The sequence below is a fragment of the Quercus lobata genome, chromosome 9 (genome assembly GCF_001633185.2).
Source record: "Quercus lobata isolate SW786 chromosome 9, ValleyOak3.0 Primary Assembly, whole genome shotgun sequence".
In the NCBI taxonomy this organism is placed as follows: domain Eukaryota; kingdom Viridiplantae; phylum Streptophyta; class Magnoliopsida; order Fagales; family Fagaceae; genus Quercus; species Quercus lobata.
Genome location: NC_044912.1, coordinates 26865276 through 26878828, shown reverse-complemented (window position 1 = coordinate 26878828; position 13553 = coordinate 26865276). Strand labels below are relative to the sequence as shown.

The window sequence follows — 13553 nt, the reverse complement described above, 5'->3', positions numbered from 1 at the left end:
AAAAAATCTAAAGCATGCTATTATTTTCTTCCTAGGTTTAAAATCAAATATCAATTGTATCCGTTGACAAACAAATCACAAAAGATATCAGTTTTAAAATAAAACATTTATAAATCAAGCATTCAATTAATTAAGATAAATCCAAAATATGAGAAAAATATGATTAAACTCATATTAAGTGACAAGTATCAAGATAAGATCGTCTAGGCAAAAGATGATCTTATCCACACCCAAGTCGGGGACGGGAGTAAGCGTAAAATCTTGGCATCATACATCGTCCTTTGAGGTGAGCTAGGCCAGCACTTATTGAAGGTGCAAATAAATGCAATCAGGACAGCTAATAAGCAATGATTGCGCTGGACCAGTTACAAGAGCAGTAATGGCTCAACGGTCACTTGTTACACCTTAAATGGAATCATCATTGTCAACTAATGCCGCGTTCCTCTTAGGAGAAAAACGCTCAGAGTAGCATTAACAGACATAACTGCACCGACCTAAAGCAAACTATAAAAAGGGAAATGGAACTCAGGTAAAGCGACATGAAACATTAGAGAGAATTGTGAGAAACTTCTTTTGAGAATTGATAAGCTAACTTTAGCATCGGAGTATTCTCAGCTGGCATCACACCAGTGAAAACCTCCTTTGCCTTTGTTTTCTTAACAGCAGGTACCGGAGATCGTCCATTGGTATTGACGAGGAGCATACTGACGAGGTCAAGTTTCGGCTTCATCATTAAGAATCCTATCCTAGTCAATTGATATGAAGCAAGTTAAAGAACGATTATTGTGTGAAAAGTAAATCACATAAATACTACTTATAATCTTTAACAAGATTTCATCCTTAACCTTAATTGAAAATTTTGATACTCATATTCATTGAAATAAAACACAAAATTAAAAATATTAAGTATTAAACTAGACAAATAAAATAAAGAAATAGTCACGGTGCTAGCATGGAGAAAAACCTACCGAGGAAGCTCCATATGTGGGTGCCTTTTCTTCTCCTAATGATTTGCTTTACATGTTACAACCCTAGCCTTTTTTTTTTTCTCGTATTTCATAAACTGGCCTAGAGGCTTATTTTAGCTACAAAGTTGGTTATAGCTTTAAATTACAACCTTACTCAATATTTTTTTATTGTAGGTGAAATTTCCTTTATACTTATAAAATTCCTGGAAAATTAAAGATCAGTAGCTATATATGTCATTAATAAATTGTCAAAATTGTAAGTTTTTGTAATTTAAAATTATGCATAAAATATAAGACCAAGACACCAATTAGTTTTTGGTGTAGACGAAAATTGAAATCTAGATCTCTTATTTAACCATCAGTTTTTATTAGTTGAGCTAGCTGGAACTCACATTTGACATATATATTAAGAGCTTAAAGAACATATAATTCAACAGTTAGATTTTTCAAATATATAGTAACGTTTATTTTATTAAGTAAAGTTGTAGTTTTAGGTTTCAACCAATTTTGTAATTAAATTTTTTCTTATAAAAAGAGAGCGGCATGATCCACTATGCTACAATCCTAATACAAGTAGAACAAGGAATTAATTCATATTGCCAAGCCACGTACATGCAAGGGACTCCTTGCTTTACACGTTGACTGTTATTTCTTTTGTGACATGCCTCATTGCTTGATTTTAGGAGTTTATTTCTTTGCAAACTTCATCCTCGTTGGATTGAATCCTGGCCTTCTTATTTTTTTCTTACTTTGTTTTTGGTCTTTTCTTGAATTCATGCTTAGGCTGTATGTTTTACTTTGGGCTGAATCTTTACATCATGCTTCACACCTGGGTCTTAAGTTAGCTTGATACAAGATCACAATCTAGTCTAGACTCCGTATAGATTGCCGGAAAATCTAGCAAAGAACTCAAAGATCTTGCCCAGCAATTGCTCCTCCAATCAGAACAGTTAGAGTCAGAAGAAAAGAACTCTCCTGCCTCTTCAGAAGCATCAGTTAATCGTGCTCCAATTGACCCATTCCAAGATTCTCAAGATCCCTATGATGGTTATAACTTGGATATCGATTAAGCAATTCCAGAACAGCTCCAAGATTCTCCAGAATAGCTCCAGAAGCCCCAGAATAGCTCAAGAACAACATTTGCAACCCAGTTACTATTCAAAACAGTACCCGCACCAGCAAAGTTGCTGACAGACTACTATTCACCCACAGTACCAGAACACTGTGCAGAATCACTATTCAGAAAAGCAAGGGGACAGAACACTGTTCATGAACAGTGACCGTTACTGTTCACTAAACAGTACCCCGACAGAATCATCCAGTTTACTATTTACTTTCGGCTGAAAAGATTTTCACCTAAGAGTAAAAGCAATTCACCCTCCGTGATTCCAGCAATCTCCTGAAAGAATCCAAGGCCTCCTCCAGCTATTTAAGGAGCCCTTTGCTTCTAACTTCAGTATGTCTTCTACCAAGTTTAGCTCTCAGCTCAGAAACCTCCCCTCTCTTTACTATTGTAAACAGATGGCTTTCTCAGTTTGTATTCAAGTTTACACTTGTAACGCTATAGTCTTAGCCTTCACAACTGTAACCTTTTCTTTATGCTTCCGCACTGTAACGGCCTCAGTCGGCCCTTACCCCCCATGTTTGTAACTTACCCCCCTTTTGATATCAGATCAGAAGTTAGGAGATTGGAACATACCTAAAGTACCCACAAACCAGGTCTATAAGTCATCATCGTGGTCCTTGAAAAAGACTTTCAAAACAGACTACCATGTTAGGACTATAGAGCAAGTTTATAGCATTAACAAGGATTATGAAACATGCTATGAGAGTTTGTGGCAATAAGAGGTTGTAGTTAGCTTGTGAGAAGGCATTTGTCCCGTTTGTATACCCTGTTTCAGACCTAAAGGTTAGATCTAGGAATTTGGAGATAAAGGTAATTAGGATATAATTGTTTAATTTAAGTTTTAATTCAGAATGATGAATAGAATGTTTAAAAGGAGTGATTCATCCTCTAGCATTAGATCTTGCAGTACAACCCCCCTTTTGGTATCAGAGCCAAGTTTTGGCCGATAGTAAGTTGTAAGTTACTGTTTATATTTTCAATCAAGTTGGCCAGTTCAACCGCCATAGTTATCCATTATTTTGTGCATTATACATTACTTTGAATATGTTTTCTCCTACAAGTTATATTTTGTTTTACATCTATTTTCTGATAACTCTACCATTCCCATTTATCACTCTCTTCATCTATTATTTCTTCTCAGTCTTTGTTTACTGTAATCTCTTTTGGTGGTAGGCTGAGCCTCCCGTTTAAAATTCTGTCTATTATTCTGATATTATTTGTTTAAGCTAATCAATTGTTTCCCAGTTATCTGCCTTTCCATATCTCTGTTTTTAGCCCAAAGTTTGTTACAGATGTATACTGTTGAGACGAGTAAGTCCAGATCTAAGCCGTCGTGCAACCCAGTCAGACCCAGTGTCTTTCCTGTTCATGCTTGGTTTGCTCGTGTCAGCCGAGAGAGAGGCGTTTTAGGGTGTTAGCGTGTGGAGAGTTTGTGGCAATAAGAGGTTGTAGTTAGCTTGTGAGAAGGCATTTGTCCCGTTTGTATACCCTGTTTCTGACCTAAAGGTTAGATCTAGGAATTTGGAGATAAAGGTAATTAGGATATAATTGTTTAATTTAAGCTTTAATTTAGAATGATGAATAGAATGTTTAAAAGGAGTGATTCATCCTCTAGCATTAGATCTTGCAGTACAACCCCCCTTTTGGCTTCCGCACTATATATATATATATATATGTATGTATTATTCATTTTGAATAGAGAAATGATATGTCCACAACATTTTCATAATATTTTTATAACAAATCTTAAGTGGCAGGTTGTTACTGGTTGTTATTGTTGGGGCAAAAAAATAATCTTAGCATTAGGTTCAAATTTAAACTAATAACAACTAAACACTTATGATTTGTTGTGAAAATATTGTGAAAATGTTTTGGATGTAGCACCTCTTTTTAAAATAACAATCATATTCCTTAAAATAGGGAAGTAGTTTTTCTTCCCTAAAAAGATTGTGATAGTTATTTCTTAATAGATGTAAATCATGTAATAATTTTTAAAAATAATTTATTTTAAAAAATACAAATTTTCTATATAACAATTATTTGCATCTTTAACATGTGTTAAATGAGAATACCAACTGATCTTAACAAACATACAATCAACCAACGCCAACATTATTTGACCTAATTATATGAAAAAACAGTAATTTGAATCCAACTCGAGTTAGCGAACATGTGTCCCCAAGTGGTTTTTGTGCAAATTTGGAAGCAAACTGGGGTCTTTAGGCTGATTTGCACTTTGGGTGCCTAGGAAGTGTCAAAATCAAGCCTTAGAGTACTGAACGGAGGTCTGGTCTCTAGCCTAAGTGTCAATCAACCCTTGAAGATGTGAAAGTACGTGCCTCCCCGTAGATTCGAAGCATGAAGTGTTATTTTTTACCCACTTGCCACAATAGTTGTATTGTATCCCAATTCCATGAGTTGTATATCATAATAATATGTTAAAAGAACTTTCTTAGTTTAAGGTATAATTAGCTGAAGGCCCAAACGTTGCACGAGTTTGGTCATGAATTTATAAAAACATTAAAATAAATTAGACAATATAAAGAGTGAGAGAATTATAGATATAACTGATATTCATTAGAATTGAAAACGCTATATTAGTTGAACAAGCTTTTAATGCTTCTTAGGCTAAATTAGATTCTTTTTTCTTTACAACTCAACTATTTGATATCTCTTATAATATTATTTTTGATCATATCAAGTGAAGGTGGGGGCTGGATATATAATGTCAATATGGAGTCCTTTAATGTTTCTCAAAAGGAAAAAAAAAAAGGAGTCCTTTGATAGTTGCTCGTTTAATTTTGTTTCTAAGGGGGCAAAAGAATTAGCCATTTGTTAGCTAAATGGTTTTTATTTATTTATTTTTTATAGATATAATAAAACTTTAACCTATGAAATTAGTTTTATGATAATTGCTCTTTATTATAAAATAAGATATCAATTGATTTTTTGTGTAAGGGATTCGGACCTCAAAAATTTTTATTTAATGAGAAAAGGTTTTATAAATTGAGTTAACTAGAACCTACTCCCAATGAGTCTTTTGTTGTAAGAAATTTGAGCAATTAATTTTCTTAAGCTATTTGCAATCAAATAGGAATGCCCGAGAATTTAAGAGAACCTAACACAACTTAGATGTAATATCTAGCCATTAGCAATTCTACTTGTTTATGTTATTAAAAAGTATGCTTTACCTGTTGCATCTCATAACTAAGCATCTTTACTTTTTAATATTTGGAGTCAAAGAAGAAAAGGAAAAAAAGATAAGAAGATAAAGTACTCAAAACACACACACACACACCCATATATATATATATATATATATATTATTCACTTGGAATAAAAATTCTTTAAAATAGGGAGATAGTTATTCATCCCTAAAAGGATCGTAATAGTTATTCCTTACTAGACGTAATAACTTTTAAAAGTAATATATTTTCATAAATACAAATATTCCATATACATATAACAATTACTTGCATATTTAACGTGTGTTAAATGAGACTACCAACTAATCTTAACAAATATTTGCCATTCTGTGTTTACATTTTGCTAAAATTTGAGTAGGTAAGCTCTTAAGAGCATTAGTATCCAGTGTGATAAATGCTAAACGCAAAAAACCCACCTATGTCAGATGTTTCAAATCTAAAAAAATTTAGCATTAAGTTACAGTGATGTTCTAGATTTGATGGTACAGACATATGGTCTAAATTATTTATTATTTTTTATTCATCTCTCTCTCTCTCACTCTTTACCTTTGTCTTCTCTCTCTCTCTTCTCTCCCTTATAACCCATCACCATAGCAACAACGATCATAGACCCACCTTCAACAACACCTCCACCTATCGCCATCAATCATAGCAAACAAAACCATTGGTGAAACCCACCTAGCATCGCCTTCAACCACCAAACACCAATCACCAGCCAAACCATTGATTATGGCAAACAAAATCACCAACCAAACCCATAGAAACCTAATCCATCACCAGCTAAACCCACCTTCAAACTCGTACCGCCAATCACTAGCTAAACCCACAAAGCCAAACCCATCCACCACCATCAACGAACCGAGGAGAGAGGCAATCTTAGCTGTTCATCACCATAGCTAACCCAAAAATCTAGCTAATCATTCACCATCTCCTAATTGTGAACCCACAACCTGATTTCAACTCTAAGAAAGAGACGAGAAAGTGAGAGAAAGGAGAGAGGCTAGAGATTGAGAGAGAGGAGTGGCTTTAGCTCATGGGATGTAGAAGAGTTTTGTGTTTTCGCTGTTATGCATGAGAGAGAGTGAGAGAGAGACCTGGAGAGGACGAGAGAGAAAGATAGACCGAAATGAAAAAAAAAAAAAAAAAAAAACTAAAAATATATATAAGAGATGTGATGTAGAGTGACTTGTAAAATGGTGAGTTATAGAAGATAAAGTAACTTTTTGATGTGTCAAATATTAAATTTTTTAGAAAAACTTATACTAGTGTTTTAAAGCACCAACTAAAAGTTGAGTTGCAAGAGCATTAACATTTAGAAAGTACAACATATCATAAATTGAAAATTTGAAGAAAAAAAAAGTATGGATACAATTTTGTTTTCTATTTACTTTTTGTAGACTTCAAAGAAAGACATGAGTTGAGCATCATCCTAAGCTAATTTACAACAACTAGAATTTAGATTATTTCAATTATAGTTAATGTTTACAATTAGGCTTTAATAAGATATTTACTATCAACTAATAAGATTAAGACAACTCATTAAAATAGAATAATAATAGGATAAAATTTAGTTATAAAATTAGTTGTAGCCATTAGCCTAAGGCTACAACCTTATTCAATATTTTTTATTGGTTTTGACAAATCCACCATTGGATTACATCTTCTTCTTATATTCTCTATGCTTGCAAAATTTATTGAAAATTAAATATCAATAGCTATGTTATCAATAAATTGTTTAATTGCAAGTTTTGTGGTTTAAAATTATGTATAAAATATAAGTTTATAAATCATATAGTAAATAATATCTGATTAACATAAAATTTGACGTGTGTATTAAAAGCATAAAGAACATACAATTCAATGATTAGATTTTGAAAATATGTAGTAATGTTTATTTTATTGAGTAAGGTTGTCGCCTTAGGCTACAACCAATTTTATAGTTAAACTTTTTCCATAATAATATTTTGCAATCAACTAATAAGATTAAGACAACTCATTAAAACAGAATAATAATATTTTAATTCACTTAGTTTAACTTTCTACAACTTTTAATTTAACTTGAGATATATTGTTTGAAAATATATATATATATATATATATATATATATTTATATATATGTTATGGCCAGAGGAAACCTTTGAGCTTGAAAACGAAATTTACGAAACATAATTTTTTTAGTTAATTTTTTAGACGATGGCCTAAAATATCAAAATAAGGTATTGTTTGATAACGTTATTTAAACAACAAAAACTGTTGTTTAAATTTCACAATACGTATTTTCACATTTTTTCACTCACATATATTTCTATAAAACTTAAGCAATGTTATTAAAATTTTTTTACCAAACAGTCCTAAAATTTCAAGAAAGCAATGGCAAATGACCGGTTAAAGTATGGACCGACATTGGCATGTATTGTCTCATCTTGCTCGTGTGAGTCTAGTCGACAGAAGTACTGATATAAGCATGTGGCTAAGGATCAAGAAAGCTTGAAAATCTGTGGCTAAGATGATATATATATATATATATATATATATATTCTTTTTTTGAGAAAAACTGTGGCTATGATGATATAAGTATGTGGCAAAGGTCCTAACAAGGATCAAGTAAGCTTGAAAATCTGTGGCTAAGGTGTGATGGGCAGGCAACCGCATGTGCTAGTCATACCATTACCCTTCCAGGGTCATGTTGCCCCTCTAATGAAGTTGTCACACAAGATTGTTGATCATGGGATCAAGGTCACATTTGTTAACACTGAATTCATACATGCAAAAGTCACAGCTTCAATGGCAGTGAAGGGTGAAGAGAAGAACCCAATAAGGCTAGTCTCAATCCCAGATGGACTAGAACCTGGGGATGATCGGAATGATGCTCTTAAGCTGACACAAAGTATGCTGAAAGTTATGTCAGTCCATTTGAAGGACTTGATTGAGAAAATTAATCAGTCAAATGATGATGATCAGATCAGCTGTATCATTGCTGACACAACAGTTGGGTGGGCACTAGAAGTTGCTGAGAGGATGGGAATTAAAAGGGCTCCACTTTTTCCTGCTGGACCAGGAACCTTGGCCTTTCAACTTCGTATCACAAAGTTTATTGAGGACGGAATAATAGATATTAAAGGTAAAATCTAGCTCACTTGTTTCTGAGTTTCTGTTATTAAAATAAGTTTACATGTGGATATTATTAAACTATTGATTAAATTCAACATTACTTCATAGGACAATCAATAAGTTATCATGGTATCAAAATTGATCGTCTTAAGTTCGAACCTTTTCATGATCTACTTCCCATTTAAAGTTAAAAATTCAACATACTAGGTTTCACTTAGTAAAAGGGATTTTGAACCCACATTTGAAGGGAAATGTTATGATTATGATTAAATAATTGAATTCATAATTACCATTCTATTTAAGCTTGGCAAAACTATAATATTAATTTCTGAAGTTTACCTACTGAACACTAGTAGTTTCTCAGGTTTAAAGTGAGTGCAATTAGTCCCTTGAGTTTCAAAAAATAGTGCAATTAATCCTTCTGTTAATAGTGTTAATTAGTTTCAATACCTACATGGCTAACAGAATTATGATGTAACAAATTTTAATTGATGTGAAATTAAATTTAATATTAAAAAATTAACATAAAATCTGACTCATTTAAAAAAAAAAAAAAAAAAAAAAAAAAACCATCCACACATTAGAGAACTAAACCCATTTCAGGTGAACTGTTAAGAAATGGGTATTCACAATTGATGAGCAAGTCTTGCACCGGTGCCTTTGTTCTGTGAGGCTCAAACTTAATGAAATTAAATGCTTTGAATCGATCAATACGTTTGATTGGGAAATTAACAAAAGAATGAAATGAATCAGAGAAAAAAAAAAGATTATATTAATATCTTGGTTTAATGATAAATAATACAATCATTAAAAGTGAACGTCATAAGTTAAAATTTCGTAATAAAAAAGAAAAAAAAAAAAAGTGTTTGAATGGAATCAAAGAGAAGTGGGTGTAGGTTACAAAGGACAAACAAAATAATGTCTTCTATTTTCCACGAAGGTGCTGTACAATACTCGTCTTTTCCTGACAACCCACAATGGACCTTTATGCCCAAAATTTTATTAGTAGAAATCTATGCACCGAATTTTAATTCAAATATATCATTATAAAAGAAAAACAATTTCTTTTTTTCTTTTTTGAGTTTTAACCCATGATTATTAAGTAGGAAAGGTATAAGTGAACTAAAAATTAGGAACATAATGAACACATTTAAATCCTATTCTCTCTCTTCGAATCACAAAATTTCAAATTGGGTTGGGTTCTGCATAGATGGGTTTTTTTTTAGAGATTCAGATTTTGTGTTTTATTTTTTAATGTTAAATTTAATGCCACGTCATAGTTCCATTAGCTATGTAGATTTTGAAACTAACATACTTAACAAAAGGAGTAATTGTGCTTTGTTTTGAAACTTGAAGAACTAATTGCGCTTATTTCAAATTTGAGAAACCAATAGTATTTTTTAGTCAAATTTTAGGGATCAATAGTGTAGTTTTACCTTTAACCATTTAGGACAATTGCTAATTTATAGATACTCATAAGTCATAATCAAGTATCTTCTTTCATTTTAAAAACCATCTTCATTCTTCAGTATAGAATCAGATAGGAAAGGGAAAAAGGATTAGAACATAAATTTAAAATACAAAACTACAAAGTGATAATATATGATCCGGTACTTGTTTGATATTTTGATAAGAAATAATTTGAACGACTTTGTAGGAAATCCAATAATAAACAACTTGATATGGTTGTCAAAGGAAATCCCAGCGTGGAGTAGCACTGAGTTGCCTTGGAGCTGTCCAGGAGACTCAAAGATGCAAAACGCTTTATTTGAATATTGTACTTTCAGAGTGAACCATTTCAAACTATGCAACTGGCTTCTCTGCAACTCATTCTATGAACTTGACCCACCAGCCTGCGATTTAATTCCTGGGATTATACCTGTTGGCCCATTACTTTTGGGCAATCAATTGGGCAGCCATGCCGGAAGCTTTTGGCCTCAAGATTCAACTTGTCTAACTTGGCTTGATAAACAACCTGTGGGTTCAGTCATTTATGTTGCCTTTGGCAGCTTAACGACCTTCAGCCAGCAACAGTTTGATGAACTAGCACTTGGTCTTGAACTCATAAGCCAGCCATTTTTGTGGGTTGTCCGATCAGACATAACAGATGGACCACTTGCTGAGTTCTTGCATGTGTTTAGAACAAGAATAAATGATCTTGGAATGATTGTTGAATGGGCACCTCAAGAGAAGGTATAAGTCATTGTGGATGGAATTCAACCTTGGAGGGTATAAGTATGGGAGTCCCATTTCTTTGTTGGCCTTACTTTGCAGATCAATTTCATAATAAGAGTTACATATGTGATGCTTGGAAGATTGGTTTAGGGTTGATCCAGATGAAAATGGGTTCATCACGAGGCATGAAATCAAAACAAAAATAGAAACACTGCTCTCTAATTATGTTATAAAAACAAAGGCACTGAAGCTAAAGGAAATGGCCAAAAAGAGTGTAACTGAAGTTGGATCCTCTTTTAACAATTTCGAAAGCTTTATTGAACAAATAAAGCATTAAGGATGTTATAAAGTGTTACTGTTATATTGTTTCTAAGTGTGTCCAAGCATGTCCTTATTGAAATATTATTTTGAATCGTGTTCCTAAAAAATGAAGCTTTACATTGAAAGAGATAGTGTGCGTGTTCACCAACCTATGTAAGGATTTGAATTTCCTTAAATGGATTGCAAAGTTAGCATCATTAGTTGTGTGTGTGTGTGTGTGTGTGTGAAGGAGTTAGCATCATTAGTTGAACAAGCTTTTAATGCTTCTTATGCTAAATTAGCTTCTTTTTTCTTTATGGCTAGAGTCATATAACTCAACTATTCGATATCTTTTATAATATTATTTTTGCTCATATCAAGTGAGGGCAGGGGCGGGATATATAATGTCAATATGGAGACTTTTGATGGTTGGTCGTTTAATTTTGTTTCGAAAAGGGCAAACGAATTTGCCAGTTGTTAGCTAAATGGATTTTATTTGTTTATTTTTTTATAGACACATTAAAATTTTAACTTATGACATTAGTTTTATGATAATTGCTCTTTATTATTAGATCATGACATCAATTGGTTTTTTGTATAGAGGATTCGAACCTTAAATTTTTTATTTGATTACAAAAGATTTTACAAATTAAGTTAATTGGAACCCACCCTTAATGGCTCTTTTGTTGTAAGAAATTTGGGCAATTAATTTTCTTATGCTATTTGCAACCAAATAGGAATGCCCAAGAATTTAAGAGAATTCTGCGATGCTTGAAAATTTCCTTGAACCTAACCCGACTTAGATGTAATATCTAGTTATTAATGATTGAACTTGTTTCTGTTATTAAAAATATTTTGCTTTTACCTGTTGCATCTCATTATTAAGCATCTTTAGTATTTAAAATTTGGAGTAAAAGAAGAAAAGGAAAAAAGGATAAGAAGATAAAGCCGTACACACACACACGTTATTCATTTGGAATAACAATTCCTTAAAACAGGGGAATAGTTATTCATCCCTAAAGGACCGTAATAGTTATTCTGTATTAGATATAATAACTTTTTAAAATAATATATTTTCATAAATACAAATATTCCATGTGCACGTAACAATTATTTGCATCTTTAACTTGGTTTAAATGAGACTACCAACTAATCTTAATAAATATTTGGCATTCTGTGTTTACGTTTTGCTAAATTGGGCAGAACTAAATAATTTTTGAGTAGGTAAGCTCTTAAGAGCATTAGCATCAAGTGTGATAAATGCTAAACACAATAAACCTACCAACATCAGATGTTTCAAACATCAAAAAATTTAGCATTAAGCTATAGTGATGTCCTAGATTTGATGGTACGGACATATGGTCTAAAATTTTTATTATTTTTATTCATCTCTCTCTCTCTCTCTCTCTCTCTCTCTCTCTCTCTCTCTCTCTCTCTCTCTCGTAACCCATCACCACAGCAACAACGATCATAGACCCACCTTCAACAACACCTCCGCCAATCACCATCGATCACAGCAAACAAAACAATTGGTGAAACCCACCTAGCACCCCCTTCAACCACTAAACCCCAATCACCAGCCAAACCCACTGATCACAGCAAACAAAATCACCAGCAAAACCCACAGAACCAAACCCATCGATCACCTGCTAAACCCACCTCCAATCTCGCACCTCCAAGCACCAGCTAAACCCACAAAGCCAAACCCATCCACCACCATCAACGAACCCTGGAGAGAGGTGATCTTGTTCATCACCATAGCAAACCTAAAAATCTAGCTGATCATTCACTGTCTCCCAACTGTGAACCCACAGCCCGATTTCAATTCAAAGAGAGAAACGAGAAAGTGAGAGAAAGGAGAAAGGCTAAAGACTGAGAGAGAGGAGTGGTTTAGCTAATGGGATGTAGAAGAGTTTTGTGTTTTCGCTGCTATGTATGAGAGAGAGAGAGAGAGAGAGAGAGAGAGAGAAATAAAAAAATAAATAGAAGTAAAAAATAATTGAAACAAAAAATAGATGTAACGTAGAGTGACTTGTAAAATGATATGTTATAGTTGATAAAGTAATTTTTTTGATGTGTTAAATGTTAAATTTTTAAGAAAAACTGATATTAGTGCTCTAAAGCACCAACTAAAAGTTGAGTTGACATTTAGAAAATACAACGTATTTGAAAATTTGAGAAAGAAAAAGTGAATACATAATTAGTGAAGTGAGTACATAATTAGTGACATATTCTTGTTTAATTTTGATTAAAAAAAAAATTTGAGTAGGCAACTTGATCTGGTTGTCAAAGGAAATCCCAGCATGGAGTAGCACCGAGTTGCCTTGGAGCTTTTCAGGAGACTCAAAGATGCAAAACATTATTTTTGAATATTATTCTTTGAGAGTGAACCATTATGTGAAACAATGCAACTGGCTTCTCTGCAACTCATTTCACAAACTTGACTCACCAGCCTGCGATTTAATTCCTGGGATCATACTTGTTGGCCTATTACTTTTGGGCAATCAATTGAGCAATTATGTTGGAAGCTTTTGGCCTTAGAATTCAACTTGTCTAAGCTGACTCACCAGCCTGCGATTTAATTCCTGGGATCATACTTGTTGGCCTATTACTTTTGGGCAATCAATTGAGCAATTATGTTGGAAGCTTTTGGCCTCAGAATTCAA

The 13553-nt window shown here is 33.0% G+C and overlaps 1 pseudogene; it reads left to right on the top strand.

The window, feature by feature from the left end:
- Window positions 1-7881: 7881 nt before the first annotated feature.
- LOC115960973 lies at window positions 7882-10987 on the top strand (annotated as a pseudogene).
- Window positions 10988-13553: the final 2566 nt, after the last annotated feature.